Genomic DNA, 16,120 nt, shown 5'->3' with positions numbered 1-16,120 from the left:
ACCAAAGCCTCTGGAGAGGTCAGTTAACTAAAATTATAACCAATGTAATTATCAGTTAGGCCAGTTTCAAATAAGTGGTAGAGCCAGAACCCTGATGGTGGGAGTGTGTGCTTTGTTGTAAACTTGGCTGTATAGGGGAAGAAAAAGAAGTCGAGGTGTAGGATGGGTCCCTATAGTTCTTAGTTTATTTTTTTTAAGATGAGATATTTAAATAGGTTGTTTAGTTGCTAAGTCGTGTTTGACTCTTTGTGACCCCATGAGCTGCAACACGCCAGGCTCTCCTGTCCTTCACTATCTCCTGGAGTTTGCTCAAACTATGTTCATTGAGTCAGTGATGCTGTCTAACCATCTTGTCCCTGCTGCCCTCTTCTTCTGCCTTCAGTCTTTCCCAGCATTAGGTGGCCAAAGTATTGGAGCTTCAGCATCAGTCGTTTCAATGAATATTCAGGGTTGATTTCCTTTAGGATTGACTGGTTTGATCTCCTTGCAGTCCAAGGGACTCTCAAGAGTCTTCTCCAGCACCACAATTTGAAAGCATCAATTCTTTGGGGCTCAGCCTTCTTTATGGTCCAGTTCTCACATCCATATGTGACTACTGGAAAAATCATAGCTTTGACTATAGGGACATTGTTGGCGAAGTGATGTCTCTGCTTTTTAAAATGCTGTCTAGCTTTGTCATAACTTTCCTTCCAAGAAGCAAGCGTCTTTTAATTCCATGGCTGCAGTCACCATCTGCAGTAATTTTAGAGCCCAAGAAAACAAAATCTGTTACTCTTTCCATTGTTTCTGCATTTATTTGCTATGAATTGATGGGACCAGATGCCATGATCTTAGTGTTTTGAATGTTGAGTTTTAACCCAACTTTTTCACTCTCCTCTTTCACTCTCATCAAGAGGCTCTTTAGTTCCTCTTCGCTTTCTGCCATGAGGGTGGTGGTGTCTGCATATCTGAAGTTGTTGATATTTTTCCTGGCAATCTTAATTCCAGCTTATGATTCCTCCAGTCCATGACATACTTTGCATATAGGGCTTTCCAGGTGGCTCAGTGATAGAGAATCTGCCTGCAGTGTAGGAGTTTCAGGAGATAAGTTCAATCCTTGGGTCTGGAAGAACCCCTGGAGGAGGGCATGGCAACCCACTCCAGTTTTCTTGCCTGGAGAATCCCATGGACAGATGAGCCTGGCAGGCTACAGTTCATAGAGTCAAAAAAATCAGACACGACTGAAGCGACTGGGCATACACCCATGCCCTCTGTATATAAGTTAAACAGTGTGACAGTATACAGCCTTGATGTATTCCTTTCCCAGTTTGAACTGGTTCATTGTTCTGTATCCAGTTCTAACTTGCTTCTTGACCGGCATACAGGTTTCTCAGGAGGCAGAAAAGGTGGTCCAATATTCCCATTTCTTTCAGAATTGTCCACAGTTTGTTGAGATCCACACAGTCAAAGGCTTTGGTGTAGTCAATGAAGCAGAAGTAGATATCTGGAATTCCCTTGCTTTTTCTATGATCCAGTGAATGTTGGCAATTTGATCTCTGATTCCTCTGCCTTTTCTAAATCTAGCTTGTACCTCTGGAAGTCCTTGGTTCACACACTGCTGAAGGCTAGCTTGAATGGATTTTGAGCATTACCTGCTAGCATGTGAAATGAGCACAATTGTATGGTAGTTAGAACATTCTTTGGCATTGCCCTTCTTTGGGATTGGAATTTTCTAGTCCTTTGGCCACTGCTGAGTTTTCTGAATTTGCTGACATATTGAGTGCAGCACTTTAACAGCATCATCTTAAAAAGGATTCAGTCCTGTCAGATTCTCTGCGACCCCATGTCCTGTAGCCTGTTCGCCGGGCTCCTTTGTGCACAGGATTCTCCAGGCAAGAATACTGGAGTGGGTTGCTGTGCCCTCCTCCAGGGGGTCTTCCTCAGCCAGGGATCAAACCCACATCTCTTAAGTCTCCTGCATTGGCAGGCAGATTCTTTATCACTAGCGCTACCTGGGAAGACTTTAAACATGTTACTAGGTTACAAGAATGAAGTCAGCTGAGAAAGACATGTTAAATAAAGCTCAGAAGGATTAGCTGATGTTTTTAAGAAATGGTATGATGTCAAAAGACCAGAAAGGCACATTTGTGGAAACTAGGTAAAAAGAGTTGGGTGTGGGTGCTGACACAGATGTATGCAGGGAGCAAAAGATGAATTAATGCCTTTTCACTGTGAGAATCTGGGGACAGGAAGGATCAACCTGAAATAATGCACATGAAGCTAACAGGACCTGCCAATGAAAAAAGAAGGCCTCCCAGGTCTGAGGCTGGGTTATGCCAATGATGGTTCCTTGTTCATTACTTAGAACCCTGAGCTTTCAGTCTTGACACTGAATTTCTCTCTCCCTCTCTTTCTCTCTTACACATTCTCTGAGCCAGAATGTCTGCTCCTTACAAGAGACCTTAGCTGCATAGCTCCTTAATCTCTACATGGTTTCTCTTTCCTGATGGGAAGAAAGAGGATTTATAAGTTTACTTGCACAAACTGCCTAGGATGGTGTCTGACAAATATTAGGCACTCAATTAATGCTAGCTGTTAGTATTACACAAAACAAATCACCATTCTTGTTACTCTTTCCCTGTATTTTGTTTCCCTCGTAGCTCAGTTGGTAACGAATCTGCCTGCAGTGCAGGAGACCCGGGTTCAGTTCCTGGGTTAGGAAGATCCCCTGGAGAAGGAAATGGCTACTGACTCCAATATTCTTGCCTGGAGAATCCCATGGACAGAGGAGCCTGGAAGGCTACCAGCCCATGGGGTCGCAAGAGTCAGACATGACTTGCCAATGAACCACAACTGGTGTATGCTCTTGAGAAATACCAGGCAGTGTCACTTCTGGTGGAATGGAAGAGGGGATTTGAGAATGACCAAGATTTGTTAAGTGGCTGTGGGCAGTTGGGGAGTTAAGGAAAGACTAATACAGAGGGTCTAACTAAGAATGGAAATAGAATTTACAGTTGTATCATTTCTATAATACTGTGTCATTGGGACTAGAGCAATGGAGGAAAAGGACAAAGAGATTAGTAGAAAGTGAAAGTTGTGTTTGAGGACATTAACTATTAGATCTGTGTGTGTGAATGATTTCTGTTAGTGAGAAATTAGTCTGATATTCACTGTCTTTCAGATGGGATGGATGCAGCCTAAAGACAGTGATGAGGGGGTCCACATCTATGTGGGCAGCAATTTGACTTGTCCCCAGCTTCTTACTCCTTCAGTCTCCGACTATCTATGCCAAAGGCCACACTTCTTACAGGCTGCTCCCAGACTAAGCATGGTGGAAGTACTGAGGAAGTCCCCATCTGATGACACACAGTACTCCAAAGGGCAATTTGGGGGTTTTCCTGGTGGTCCAGTAACGGAGACTGCGCTCCCAATCTGGGGACTTGGGATCGATTCCTGGTCAGGGAACTAGATACCCCATGCCACAACTAGGAGTTTGCATACAGCAGCTAACACCTGGTGCAGCCAAATAAAAATATTTAGAATAAAAATACATTTTCAGAGGGCAATTTTGACTTAAGGGCTCCCTACTGAACTGACTAAAACTTTCTTTGAATTTTGCTGTGTTTGAGGACTTCCTATCCACTCTTCCTGCCTTTCCTCTCTCTTCCCATAGATCACCTGCAGTCACAGTCTGAAGCCCTTCCTGCCTTCTGCTCCCTTCTCTTAAAAAGGTTTGGCTAATCTTTTCTTAGCACCGGCCTCTCTATGGACCCAAACTTGCTGAAGAGTCAAGGAATGTGAGAGTAATAGGAAGAAAAATGATTGGAATAATTGAAGCATGTGTTAGAAATTCAAGTCATTTAAATTCTGATAAGAAGGTGCCAAAGATGGAGTGATTCCTAATGATGCAAAGGTCCAGTACTATGTAATTTGGGGTTAAGCACTTTCAAAGATATTTTGCCAAAAGGCCTTTTATTTTTGCTCGTGAGAAGGGTTATTCGATTCATTTGAAAACCCCACCCTGGTAAGTTCAGTAGAATGTTCAAATGGAATATTGGGAACATGGCCTGGTGTCTCTGAAGAAAATGTTTCACTGAAAAAGGGAAACAGCTGCCCATACAATTAGCTCTAGGTAAGATCACGGTAGAGGAACCAGAGATCAAATTGCCAACATCCGCTGGAGCATGGAAAAATCAGAGTTTCAGAAAAACATCTATTTCTGCTTTAGTGACTGTGCCAAAGCCTTTGACTGTGTGGATCACAATAAACTGTGGAAAATTCTGAAAGAGATGGGAATACCAGACCACCTGACCTGCCTCTTGAGAAACCTATATGTAGGTCAGGAAGCAACAGTTAGAACTGGACGTGGAACAACAGACTGGTTCCAAATAGGAAAAGGAGTACATCAAGGCTGTATATTGTCACCCTGCTTATTTAATTTCTGTGCAGAGTACATCATGAGAAACGCTGGGTTGGAAGAAGCACAAGCTGGAATCAAGATTGCCAGGAGAAATATCAACAACCTCACATATGCAGATGACACCACCCTTATGGCAGAAAGTGAAGAGGAACTCAAAAGCCTCTTGATGAAAGTGAAAGAGGAGAGTGAAAAAGTTGGCTTAAAGCTCAACATTCAGAAAATGAAGATCATGGCATCCGGTCCCATCACTTCATGGGAAATAGATGGGGAAACAGTGGAAACAGTGTCAGACTTAATTTTTTTGGCCTCCAAAATCACTGCAGATGGTGACTGCAGCCATAAAATTAAAAGATGCTTACTCCTTGGAAGGAAAGTTATGACCAACCTAGATAACATATTGAAAAGCAGAGACATTACTTTGCCAACAAAGGTCCGTCTAGTCAAGGCTATGGTTTTTCCTGTGATCATGTATGGATGTGAGAGTTGGACTGTGAAGAAAGCTGAGCACCGAAGAATTGATGCTTTTGAACTGTGGTGTTGGAGAAGACTCTTGAGAGTCCCTTGGACTGCAAGATCAAACCAGTCCATTCTAAAGGAGATCAGTCCTGGGTGTTCTTTGGAAGGAATGATGCTAAAGCTGAAACTCCAGTATTTTGGCCACCTCATGCGAAGAGTTGACTTATTGATGCTGGGAGGGATTGGGGGCAGGAGGAGAAGGGGACGACAGAGGATGAGATGGCTGGATAGCATCACCGACTTGATGGACATGAGTCTGAGTGACCTCCGGGAGTTGGTGATGGACAGGGAAGCCTGGCAGGCTGCAATTCATGGGGTCGCAAAGAGTCAGACATGACTGAGAGACTGAACTGAACTGAAGATCATGGTGGCTAAAGATTTCTAGGAGAGCTAAGAGCTTACAACAGGAGATCCTTTTTCAGTGGTGTTTATGAATCTCCTTGTGTGTTTGTTTTAGAATATTGATAAATTTCCATTAAGAAAATAGATATTTTTCTCTGTAGAGTATATAAGGACGCAGTCAGCATAAATGCAGAAGGTTATCGGGAATAAAATAGGCTTGCTGTATATTAGCAGGGTTTAAAAAAAATAGTTGTTTGTTATTGTGGAATATTACCATTTGTTCTCTCATCACTGAAGTGTAGAATAGCATTTAGCCAGTTACTTATCTGGGTCTTGGTTTGCGTGCGCATGATAGAAGGATTTAACTATGTGCAAGGAGATCCAACCAGTCCATCATTAAGGAGATCAGTTCTGGGTGTTCTTTGGAAGGACTGATGTTGAAGCTGAAACTCCAATACTCTGGCCACCTGATGTGAAGAGCTGACTCATTTGAAAAGACCCTGAAAAAAATAAATAAATAAATAAAAAATTAAAAAAAAAAATGAAAAGACCCTGATGCTGGGAAAGATTGAGGGCAGAAGAAGAAGGGGATGACAGAGGATGAGACGACTGGATGGCATCACCGAGTCAATGGACATGCTGCTGCTGCTACTGCTGCTCCTAAGTCGCTTCAGTCGTGTCCGACTTTGTGCAACCCCATAGACGGCAGCCCACCAGGCTCCCCTGTCCCTGGAATTCTCCAGGCAAGAGCACTGGAGTGGGTTGCCACTTCCTTCTCCAATGCATGAAAGTGAAAAGTGAAAGTGAAGTCGCTCGGTCATGTCTGACTCTCAGCGACCCCATGGACTACAGCCTACCAGGCTCCTCTGTCCATGCGATTTTCCAGGCGAGAGTACTGGAGTGGGTTGCCATTGCCTTCTCCCAGTGGACATGAGTTTGGGTAAACTCCGGGAGTTGGTGATGGACAGGGAGGCCTGGCTTGCTGTGGTTCTTGGGGTCACAAAGAGTCGGACACAACTGAGTGACTGAATTGAACTGAACTGAATATTCTATAATTATCTGACAATGTGTTTATTTCCTATAGGGAGGAAAATTTCTTTTTTACCCACCACATAAGGAGAATCTTCTAAAAAATGAAGTCAACATGAGAAACCATGGAAATAGGGAGACATCATTCTGATATTCGAACCCCTGGCCCCAGCTATACCCGAAGTCATGATGGTAGTGGTTTAGCTGCCAAGTCATGTCCAACTCTTGCAGCCCCATGGACTGTACCCTGCCAGGCTCCTCTTGAGATTGCCTAGGCAAGAATACTGGAATGAGTTGCCATTTCCTTCTTCAGGGGATCTTTCCGACCCAGAAATTGAACCCCAATCTTCTGCATTGCAGGTGGTCTCCTGAATTGTAGGCCGATTCTTTACTGACTGAGCCATGAGGTAAGCCCACCTGAAGCCACAGACATGTTCAAAGCCAAGGAAATGCCTGAAGCCAATCTGCTGGGGTCCAGCCCCAGCAGAGTCCTGGGATATCCTCAGGATGAAAGGCGTTGGTGAAGGAATGAATGACACGGGGAGACCAAGCTTCGGTGAGCGAGGCCCGTAACTTTATTCTCAAAAGGGGCTTTTATACCCTGACTTGTACATAGAGGAAAATGAAAGATGCAAGGTCATGCAGAGTCAGCTCAAACACTCCAGCAGTTTTGCCCTTATCGAAACCAGGATTTTTTCTGCATACCTTTCCCATAAACAAGGGTCCTATGTTGTGTACATTATCTTCTGGCCTTGGAGGCCTGTTGATATTTTATGACCCTTTTTTGATAAAGGTTGATCAACCAGAAAACTTGTTTTCCTTTGAAGTGTTTTTTCTTTATACCTTTAATCTGTGTCAGCCTCAGAAAGTACTAAACAAAGTTACATTCTCATGGAGCAAATGTGCAGTTGGTTACAACAAAAAAAGGAACTTATTAGCTCAAAGGTCTGATGTGGTTAATCCCAAGGCTACTACTTGTTTTTCTTACATTCCAACTATACTAACTAATGCACTCCCGGGCACACAATGGATAAGGGATATGGGAACTTGGCAGCAAGCATTGGCTCAACAATGAAACCCTTCACCAGTATTATTTTAATAAAACTTTTTCACCCCTTGAACGGCTCTATGTTTTTAGAATGCTTAGGCTTCTCGTGTCATGGTTGGGATGTTGTGAACAAGCATATGCGTAGTTGCAAGAGTCTGGATAAAACTGCCAAGCAAGCTAGAATGCTAACAGGGGGTTTGAATTGAAATGCTCCTTTCATGCCCAGGAGACTTATCAACTAGAGCCCTAAGTTGATTTTCTCCAGAGAAAGGTGGTCGGGGATAGCCCCCTGTTAATGTCAGAAGAGTTGGTGAAAGGCATAATATAGTATACAGTAGACAGACAGATTCTGGTTTGGGATAGATGCTCGAGTAGGTCCAGGGAGTCCCTTGAGTCCTGATCTGCCTTGCTTGTCAGGTCTCCTCCACATGACCTTGTCATGGGTGGGATCTCCCGTGCTGGCTCCCAGCACCAATCCATTTCCTATTTTGTTTAAACTAGTTTGGGATGGAATTCTATTACTTTTAATCCAGAGTTCTAATATAAATACTCTCTTAATAGCACTCATCAATAACATCCCATTCCTATATTAATACAGAGACTCTTCTGAGTTTAACTATTACAAATTAGCATGCTTCTAGCACTGAAGAATTGATGCTTTTGAACTGTGATGTTGGAGAAGACTCTTGAGAATCCCTTGGACTGCAAGGAGATCAATCGATCCTAAAGGAAATCAGTCCTAAATATTCATTGGAAGCCCTGATGCTGAAGCTGAATCTCCAATACTTTGGCCACCTGATGTGAACTGACTCATTGGAAAACACCCTGAAGCTGAAAGACTGAGGGCAGGAGGAGAAGGGGACGACAGAGGATGAGATGGTTAGATGGCATCATGGACTTGGACATGAGTCTGAGCAAACTTCGGGAGTTGGTGATGGACACTGAAGCCTGGCGTGCTGCAGTCCACGGGGTTGCAAAGAGTTGGACACGACTGAGCAACTGAACTGACTGAAAGTGATGACTGTGGTTGGTGACTTCCAAGCCACAAGTATGGGCCTTTGGATTAGTGAAAGAGGAAGGGATTTTTAATTCCACGACCTGTGAATATATTATTTGCACCATTATATAGGCTTGAATGAGGAATTCTAGTTACCTGATGAGATATGTATTAATTATAGACTTTTAAAATAATTCAGTAATTCTTGGTTAAATGTTCCTTCAGTTTATTATGAAAATTGCTGGGTAATTCTGTATTAAAGATTTATAGCTACTACTTAACTTACCTCTTGGAGAAGGCAATGGCGCCTCACTCCAGTACTCTTGCCTGGAAAATCCCATGGATAGAGGAGCCTGGTAGGCTGCAGTCCATGGGGTTGCGAAGAGTTGGACACGACTGAGTGACTTCCCTTTCACTTTGCACTTTCATGCATTGGAGAAGGAAATGGCAACCCACTCCAATGTTCTTGCCTGGAGAATCCCACGGATGGGGGAATCTGGTGGGCTTCCGTCTATGGGGTCGCTTAAAGCATATTTGTAAGGCTCTTTATTGGAAATATCAAATCTTCTCCAAAACTCTGAGAAAGAAGGTCAGGTGAAATATCTCACCCAGGATTTCCTTATAATTTATGGTATAGAAACCTTTGCTATATATCATGAGCCTCTCATAACATCCTTCAGTTCTCTTTAAAACAAACCTTTTCTTTTACTGTTTTCATACAAGAGAAACACTCACAAGAATTTCTTGAGAGCAGGACAAGATTGAGAGCTTAGGGATTCTGAGCTTTTGTTTTTCTAATACATCTAAACCATAATGTGGTCCCTCCTAGGGATCTTTTTAGTATGATCAGCCACCTTTACAATTTCTGAGTGGTCTTTGAATAGCAAATCTGGATGGAATCTGATGCTTGTGATTTATCATTTAGGAATTCTGAAGAGCAGATCTTCCTATTTCCTAATACTTTGATAAATCTTTATTATTAAGAAGGGTTGGGGGGAAACCCTTAATCTTTCTGTTACCGACTACGTGATTTTCATTTTAGGACGTGATATTTGTATTATTATGGAATTGTATATTCCATTGGTAGGACCAGATCCAAGTTCGTGGGCCTAAAGTTTAAACAACTTTAGGGAGCCGTCTTTTTAAAACTATGGAATAGATATAGTAGTAAGAAAAAATACATACATACACACACATGTGCCATTTTAACCATTTTAAGCTTCAATTCTGTGGCACTAAGTGTATTCACATTGTTGTGATACTATCACCATTATATATTTTCCGAACTTTTTCATCATCCCAAATAGAAACTGTATATCCATTAAATAAATTTTCCATTTCTCCTCTCCCCTGGCCCCTACTTTTTGTCTCTGATCTTATCTATTCCATGGACCTCACATCAGTGGACTCATAGTATTTGTTATTTTGTGTCTGGCTTGTTTCACTTAGCATAATGTTTTCAAGTTTCATTCACACTGTAACATGTTCAAATTTCATTACTTTTAAAGGTTGAGTAGTATTCCATTGTATGTATAGACTACATTTTGTTTATCCATTCATCTGGACATGGACACTTAGGTTATTTCTATAATACCTTTTGACTATCATCAAGAGTGAAGCTATGAATTCTCTTGGAGTCCCTGCTCTCAGTTCTTTGGAGTAGAGGGATCTTTTTTTTAAAAAAGGATACAAAACAACGAATACAAATATAAGTACAAGAGGGCATATTTGGAATAAGAAAAAGTATAACAAATATAAATTTTTAAAAGCTGATAAATACCGCAAACATCAAAAAATCCAGCAAAAATTCAGTTCAGTCACTCAGTTGTGTCCAACTTTGTGACCCCATGGACTGCAGCATGCAGGGGTCTCTGTCTATCACCAACTCCAAGAGTTTGCTCAAACTCATGTCCATTGAGTCCATGATGCCATTCAACCATCTCATTGTCTGTCGTCCCCTTCTCCTCCCACCTTCAATCTTTCCCAGCAGCAGGGGCTTTTCTAATAAGTCAGTTCTTCGCACCAGGTGGCCAAAGTATTGGAGCTTCAGCATCAGTCCTTCCAATGAATATTCAGGACTGATTTCCTTTAGGATTGACTAGTTTGATCTCCTTGCAGTTCAAGAGATTCTCAAGAGTCTTCTCCAACACCACAGTTCAAAAGCATCACTTCTTCGGTGCTCAGCTTTCTTTATAGTCCAACTCTCACATCCATACATGACTACTGGAAAAACCACAGCTTTGACTAGATGGACCTTTGTTGGCAAAGTAATGTCTCTGCTTTTTAATGTGCTGTCTAGGTTTGTCATAGCTTTTCTTCCAAGGTGGGACTTCCCTGGTGGCTCAGACGGTAAAGCGTCTGTCTACAATGCAGAAGACCTGGGTTCGATCCCTGGGTGGGGAAGATTCCCTGGAGAAGGAAATAGCAACCCACTCCAGTACTCTTGCCTAGAAAATCCCATGGACGGAGGAACCTGGTGTCCATGGGGTCTCAAAGAGTCGGACACAACTGAGCGAATTCACTCACTTCACTTTCTTCCAAGGAGCAAGCGTCTTTTAATTTATGGCTGTAGTGATTATCTGCAGTGATTTTGGAGCCCCCTCAAATAAAATTTGTCATTGTTTCCACTGTTTCCCCATCTATTTGCCATGAAGTGATGGGACCAGATGCCATGATCTTTGTTTTTGAATGTTGAGTTTTAAGCCAGCTTTTTCACTCTCCTCTTGCGTTTTCATTAAGAGGCCCTTTAGTTCTTCTTCGCTTTCTGCCATAAGGGTGGTGTCATCTGTGTATCTGAGGTTACTGATATTTCTCCCAGCAATCTTTATTCCAGCTTGTGCTTCATCCAGCCCAGCATTTTGCATGATGTACTCTGCATATAAGTTAAATACTCAGGGTGACAATATACAGCTTTGACGTACTCCTTTCCCAATTTGGAACCAGTCTGTTGTTCCATGTCCAGTTCTAACTGTTGCTTCTTGACCTGCATACAGATTTCTGAATAGGTGAGTAAGGTAGTCTGGCATTCCCTTCTCTTGAAGAATTTTCCACAGTTTGTTGTGATCCACACAGTCAAAGGCTTTGGTGTAGTCAATAAAGCAGAAGTAGATGTTTTTCTGGAACTCTCTTGCTTTTTTGATGATCCAACGGATATTGGTAATTTGATCTTTGCTTCCTCTCCCTTTTCTAAATCCAGCTTGAACCTCTGGAAGTTCTCAGTCCACGTACTCTTGTAGCCTTGCTTGGAAAATTTTGAGCATTACTTTGCTAGCATATGAGATGAGTGCAATTGTGTGGTAGTTGGAACATTCTTTGCGTTGCCTTTCTTTGGGATTGGAATGAAAACTGACCATTTCCAGTCCTGTGGCCACTGCTGAGTTTTACAAATTTGCTGGCATATTGAGTGTAGCACTTTAACAGCGCCTTTTAGAACTTGAAGTAGCTCACCTGGAATTCCATCCCCTTCACTAGCTTTGTTTGTACTGATGCTTCCTAAGGCCCACTTGCCTTTGCCTTCCAGGATGTCTGGCTCTAGGTTAGTGATTACACCACTGTGGTTATCTGGGTCATTAAGATCTTTTTTGTATAGTTCTCTATATTCTTGCCACCTCTTCTTAATATCTTCTGCTTCCATTAGGTCCATACCGTTTCTCCTTTGTCTTTCACTTCTCTTCTTTTCTCAGCTATTTAAGGCCTCCTCAGACAACCATTTTGCCTTTTTGCATTTCTTTTTATTGGGGATGGTCTTGATCACTGCCTCCTGTACAATGTCATGAACCTCTGTCCATAGTTCTTCAGGCAATCTCGGATCTAATCCCTTGAATCTATTTGTCACTCACACTGTACAATCATAAGGCATTTGATTTAGGTCATAACTGAGTTACCTAGTGGTTTTCCTACTTTCTTCAATTTAAGTCTGAATTTGGCAATTAGGAGTTCATGGTCTAAGCCACAGTCAGCTCCTGGTATTGTTTTTGCTGACTGTATAGAGTTTCTCCATCTTTGGCTGCAAAGAATATAATCAATCTGATTTCAGCATTGACCATCTGGTGATGTCCATGTGTAGAGTTGTCTCTTGTTTTGTTGGAAGAAGGTGTTTGCTATGACCAGTGTGTTCTCTTGAGAAAAACTTTATTAGCCTTTGCTCTATTTCATTTTGTACTCCAAGGCCAAACTTGCCTGTTACTCCAGGTATCTCTTGATTTCCTACTTTTGCATTCCAGTCCACTATGATGAAAAGGATATCTTCTTTTGGTGTTAGTTCTAGAAGGTATTATAGGTCCTCATAGAACCATTCAACTTCAGCTTCTTTGGCATTAGTGGTTGGGGCATAGACTTGGATTACTGTGATACTCTGTGGTTTGCCTTGGAAATGAACAGAGATCATTCTGTCATTTTTGAGATTGCACCCAAGTACTGCATTTTGGATTTTTTGTTTACTATGAGGGGCTACTCCATTTCTTCTAAGGGATTCTTGCCCACTGTAGTAGATATAATGGTCATCTGAATTAAATTTGCCCATTCCAGTCCATTTTAGTTTGCTGATTCCTGAAATGTTGGTGTTCACTCTTGCCATCTCCTGTTTGACCTCCTGTTTGATTCATGGACCTAACATTCCAGGTTCCTATGCAATATTGTTCCTTACAGCATCAAACTTTACTTCCATCACCAGACACATCCACAATTGGGCATTAGCCATGTTACCGCAAACTAATCCTGAGCCCAGAGAACAAGTTTATATTATAATATCATAATATAACATTATCAATTTCTATAGCGAGGGTGAAAAGATAATTCAGTCTTCCCTCTAACATGGTTGCCTAAAATGTTTTTTTTTTTTTTCATTAGCAGTAGTTTGAATTTTTTTCTTTCATTCTCTTAACTAATTGGTGATTCCATGTCTCTGACTTCCTCTGCATTATTTTGTACTGGCTGTGCTTCTCACCTGAAGGCGAGCCCCTTGGGGCTCCAGCCCTTTGATCTCCCTCCACACTGCCCCAGGTCCAGTTCCATGAAGTACCTGGTCCTCCCCATTCCCTGAACCCTGTCTCTGCCAGGTTGGTCTTGGACTGGTGAGTGAAGTCTGGATCATAGTGATCCCAAGCTGTGACTCATTTAGCCTTTTCTCCTTGGGATCGAAGATGTGGATGTGGAGGGACTGCTGACAGTCTCAAGACTGCCACCAGGAAATAGAGGATGACCCCCAGTACTCCATGGCTTCTATGTGCCTGAGACTCCTGCTTCCTTCCTTTGTTCATTGAGGAAAACTAAGAGCCTTGGAAAGGGGCTTTTAAGTGAAGGACTCTGAGTATGAAGTTTCCTTAGTCTGTGTCCACTGGTCAAGCATGGGACAGTGGGTGACCTATTTGGTAAAAAAGATGCTTTTCAGGGGGTAGGCTACTTCCCAATTCTCGAAACCCTCTTTTTGTTCACAGTAGGGTCCCAAAGATCCTCAACACTAGGCTCAGTACTCTAAACTCAATTCAGGAATTATTGAACTCATTCCAACTTTACATTCTGTGGCTCAACATTGAATTATCTTGGCTTCACATAGCATCTCAATAACTGAAATTCTTGGACTTCCCTGGTAGTCCAGTGATTAAGAATCCACGTGGCAATGCAGGGGATGTGGGTTCAGTCCTTGGCTGGGGAACTAAGATCCCACATGCCACAGAGCAACTAAACCTTTGCGCCACAACTGTAAAAGCCCAAGTGGTCCCAACAAAGAGCCCCTTGTGCTGCAGTAAAGACCCAGTGCAGCCAAAAATACCCCCAAACAACAAAGAATCCCCAAAACTTAAATCCTACATTCTTTCTGAGCCTTAAACCTTCAATTGAGGAGCCCATGCCTTCTCTTGCCAGTGTACTGCTCACAGGCACACAGCATCACACTCAGTTTCATGAAACAACCCACAAGAATAGGGACTGAGCCCTGCCATTCATTCATCTGTCAAATCTCTGCATGCTAATTATGAGGAATGCATTATTTAAGGTTGCAGGAAGATGGAAGTTTGCACCCCTGAAACTGTGCCCATGTTTTTTGCTTTGTAGCTATCTTTCTGATGCCCAGCATTTGCTTCTGAGATAAAAATTTTGACTCCATGTTGCCATGTATGGGCCGAAACAGAGATCTCTTGTGCATAGCCTCTTGGACACTGAGCTTTTCTGGAAGCATAGATGACCTCTTGTGGTATAGGCAGCTTGATGAGAGTTCCTAACTTCCCTTGGCTCTTGTGAAAGTATCTGATACTTGTTCCAGGCATCTCTTGCCTGCCCTGGCTCCTGTTGCTCCTGAACAATGAACGAGAGCAGGGGACAAAGAAAAATAGAAGTATGTATTAGCAAAAAGTGCCTCCATAACTCTGCATGGGAAGGCCAGTTGGGCAGAGCCCAGGTATTGCACTTTAGATACTAAAGAGGCTGTGATGTAGTGACATTGGTTTTCTCTCTTTAACACAGACCAAAATAAGAGTCATTTAACCAAGTTGTCTCTTCCATGGAAATGTCCAGTTAGGTGAACAGTTGGAAGTGTAGGGCTCTTCCTTTCTTATTGCATCATTGTCTGGGATATTGCTTTTTTCTTCATGGGAGGTGATGGCTCACCACCAGCCAAGTCCCAACCAGTGGGAAATGAGAAACTTATATATGCACATACTAGGAAAAAATGAGACTGCAGGAACAGGATATTCCTCTAAGATGTGGGGCAGATGACTCTCTGCATCAGAGGGAAGGGGAACAAGTCATACATTAGAGGAAAAGGGGTCATGTCTGGGTAGCTGGAACCACATCCCAGAAAGGAAGGACTAAGTCATCTCATCTCTGAGTATGGAACCCAGCATCTTGTTTCTCTTGAGAACTCCACATGCTTTAGTGACAGGGAATATTCTATGGTACAGTTAGCCCCCGGTTCTCTGGAACTCCTTATGACATGTTATTTAGTTCAGTAAAAGGTTTGTGAGTTGCTTCTATGTATCATGCTTAATGCTAAGTACTGGTATGAGATGATTATACCAGCAGTGTTGATGAATGCTCAGGCATTAACCTAAACTTATAAATGTAAAAGATTTACCTCAGAATAACGACTCCCTATATTTGTAAGGTGAATTAAAGATTTTTAAAAATACTTTCCTAGGATTTCTTCTCATCACTTTGTAAGATATTATAATCTTCATTATAACCTTACTAAACAGGCTTGGAAAAGTCGCCAGAGCTCACACAGCAGAACTGGGACTCAGAGTCATGGTTTGAAATCCTTACCCACAGCTCTTTCCACTACAGCACAGCCACTGCTAGACTACGTTAGGAAGTGCCAGAAGTTTGCCTCTCAAGGTTGTGAAAGTCAAGCTATTCTTAGGGTGCGAGAATATTACCTCAAAATTTACTTACTGATAGCAAAGGTAAAAGGTACATTTATAAGGAAGAGTTTTAGCAGCCCCCACTTTTACCAGCTGATCAAACTTAATTTTATTAGTAGCAAACAACTTGATATTATGCACGCTCTGATATGATCTGATGCAGCATGAAGTGAACAATCTATAATTTGCAGTGTGAAGTTTTACTAAAAAACACTTAAACTTGAATCAAGTCAAACCTCTATTTTCTAACATCTAGATCTAGCCTGAATTTTATAGGGCATGCAGGGAACTGCGGAACAAAGGAAATGACACTAGGAGAAAATAACAGGCAAGTACAGAATGCGGGCCATTTTAACAAGAATCCTAGCTTAGAATCTTTAAAGAGTCACTGTCATGAAAAAGAAAATGCAGTCCTGTTTTATGAAGAAAAAGTT

Source organism: Oryx dammah, unplaced genomic scaffold (assembly GCF_014754425.2).
Source record: "Oryx dammah isolate SB20612 unplaced genomic scaffold, SCBI_Odam_1.1 HiC_scaffold_21, whole genome shotgun sequence".
Taxonomy (NCBI): domain Eukaryota; kingdom Metazoa; phylum Chordata; class Mammalia; order Artiodactyla; family Bovidae; genus Oryx; species Oryx dammah.
Note: the sequence above shows the minus strand (reverse complement) of the source record.